The sequence below is a fragment of the Alligator sinensis genome, unplaced genomic scaffold (genome assembly GCF_000455745.1).
Source record: "Alligator sinensis unplaced genomic scaffold, ASM45574v1 scaffold198_1, whole genome shotgun sequence".
NCBI classification, from domain to species: Eukaryota; Metazoa; Chordata; order Crocodylia; family Alligatoridae; genus Alligator; species Alligator sinensis.
The window spans coordinates 2,588,382-2,591,166 of record NW_005841906.1 but is presented as its reverse complement, the minus strand read 5'-3'; the positions used below and the strand labels follow the sequence as shown (position 1 = coordinate 2,591,166).

Sequence of the window (2,785 nt, the reverse complement as noted above, 5' to 3'; positions counted from 1 at the left end):
GACACATGCACACATGCAAAAAGATACAGACACATACATGTGCAAAAGGCAGACACGGTTCTTTGGGTAAATGTGATATCTTTTATTAGGCCAACTAAAATAGTTGTAAAAATTGTTTTTTGCAAGCTTTTGGGCACAAAAACCCTTCTTCAGATTCTCCTTATGCCTGAAGTTTGCCCAAAAGTTTGCAAAGAACAATTTTCCCAACCATTTAGTTGTTCTAATAAAAGATACCACATCTACCCAAAGAACCTTGTCTGCCTATGTCCTTAGACCAACACGACTACAACCAACAACCCTAATACATGTGCAAAACACACACATATACAGGCCTACACACAGAATATCACTATTTCAAACTTTAATTGAGAAGACACCATTTCCAATGCACAAACAGTCCTCCAAAAATTCCAGCCAGAGATCTTTGCATCTGTGGACAAAGGTCAATTCCCTATGAACAAGTGTTCTCTCAAGTTTGACTGCTAATAATCAGCATTAGAGGCATAACACGCAAGAATGTGCCCAGGGCAGACCTCTCTCACCCACCCCACATTAGGCAGTGTGTAGGAGCAGCAGGAAACAGTGGTGTGGACAGTGTCATGGAGTACAGGGTATTTTGGGAATGGTAGTTCTGTAGACCAGCCAAGGAATTCACTGCTATTGGGGTAGGGCTTTCACCCCATTTTCTGCCACTCGAGCTCATGTCAAGATGAAAAAAATGCTGACTTCTGCAGCAAAAAATGTAGGCAAACAAGACAGGATGGAACGAAAGCAATGTTACTTGCTTCAGCATGGAAAATGCAAAGTTACAGGCAGACCTTCTACAGCTTTCAAAGGGAGTCTGCAGATTTGTTCCAATGTTACTGGATTTGCTGCCTCAAAAACATAGCAAGATTTAATCAGACCCTGTGTCACTGCATTTTACAATATGGCCTTATAGGATTCTAATGTACCTTAAAAAACTTCCCCTTTAGAGATGCAAGAAGTGTTTTTTAATTCCAGAAGACATCCTATAATTTTAGAAAGATAAGATTTGTGAAGGAGATGCATGAAAACCTGCACTTGCCACTGTCAGCACCAATTAAGTATATTCTGGAATATTTATTTCAACTAAAAGTTACAGTATTTTGATATTCTCTCTTAGAGTATGTTTAAATTGATATTTAGGGTCAATGCTGAGCATTGCTGTCTACCAGCCTGAGCCACATGATCCTTCCATGCCAGCCCTTGTTCAGTTTTACTCCCAAGTCTCACTTTCTGCTAATACTTGCCAATTTTTCTCATAAGTAGGATATGTAGATGATACTTGAAGGAGAGTAAGGTAACTGTGATGCAGACACGTGACACGTTTACTCTGCAGTAATTTATCCTGGATTTTACTCCCCAGTGCCTGGCCACTAGTAGCTGGGAAGCCAGTTTGTATTGAGCAAATAGTTGCCCTAAAGTGAAACTGACCATGGGAACAGACACGACACATACACCACAGTAAATTTGCGTCTGACTTCCTCAGAAATAACTTTACACCAGAAAACAGCATTTTTTCTTCAGTAAAGACTGTATTGCATGTCCATTCACTTTTCTAGAGTAAATTGAGAATACTCTGAAATGACTGGTGGTATGAGTCTGCACCCTTAGTTATAACTGGAGGTTTTCAAAATGGACTCTGCATATTCATGCTACTGGCTTCCTTTCCTGCCTTTCTTGAAGGCTCAATAAAATCTGATTTTGGGATAGTAGTAGAAAAACATAGGTGGTAGTAGATGCCACGTCTTTTTATATCCTTGACCTCAAAACATTAAGGAACACTGAGGGCAGAAGTAGGACAGGTGTGAAATCTCTACTGGTATGAAAAGATTTCATCGTCTAGAGCCCAGTGAGGGATGAGTAAAATCAGGAAGGCCTGAAGACCCATCCTGGTAAGACCTGAAAATGCACTGTACTGGGGCTAATTAGTATAGTGGGGCTCACTGGCAACCCATAGGGGGTGCACGTGGGTGCATGTGCACCCCCTGAGATTGGTGATACACCGCCTGAAAGAAGCACTGCCACAACCGCCAGGGGCGCCTGTGGGCAGTCACTGCTTGACACCCCCACTCCCCCGCCGCCGCTGCGGCCACCTGCGGGAGCTCCCCCCTGCCAGGCCCCCGCTGCTGACACTGCTGCTGCCGCCACCTGCGGGTGGTCACCATGCCCCCCAGCCTCCAGGGGCACATGTCGCATGGTGGGGCTGCCTGTAACAGGGCAGCCTCCATGAAGTTTCACACATGGGCCACCCCAGGGAAAAGTGATTATGAGACACCGGAAAGCCTCAGCTCCACATTCAAAAAGCTTTAGATAAAGCACCCCCACCACCATTTTGAAACGCAACAATGTAGATACATAAGGTGCTCTGGGCACTTTAATTAGAGCAGCTTTTGGAAACACTCTAATTAAAGTGTGTTGCTCACCACCCCCCAGGGCACATGTATAAATGCCCCCAGACACAGGCAGAAAGAGCCAATCTTGGGTTGGGCACCCAAGGCACTGTCCACCTGTAATGAGGAAATCATCTCCTCTATAGCAAAGGCATCTGAGAGAAATGGCTCATCAACCAAAGGAATGCCAGATACCCCACAGAGAGAAGCTTCTGGAGGATTCTGAGACTTGGGAGAAGTTGGAATACTGCTGCTGAGAAGGGAGGCAGTAGAGGTGCTGGCTTGGAGTTATTTAGAAGGCTTTTTGTGTGATATGCCTGATCTCTGGATCCTAGGCTTTGGGGAGTTCATTTTTCCAGCGGTAAGGTAGG

General features: G+C 44.6%; 1 protein-coding gene across 1 annotated transcript in view; it reads right to left on the bottom strand.

The window, feature by feature from the left end:
• DNAH8 (dynein axonemal heavy chain 8) overlaps positions 1–2,785 on the bottom strand; it is a 340,250-nt gene that overhangs the window by 298,885 nt on the left and 38,580 nt on the right. The gene's annotated exons all lie outside the window — the stretch shown is intronic.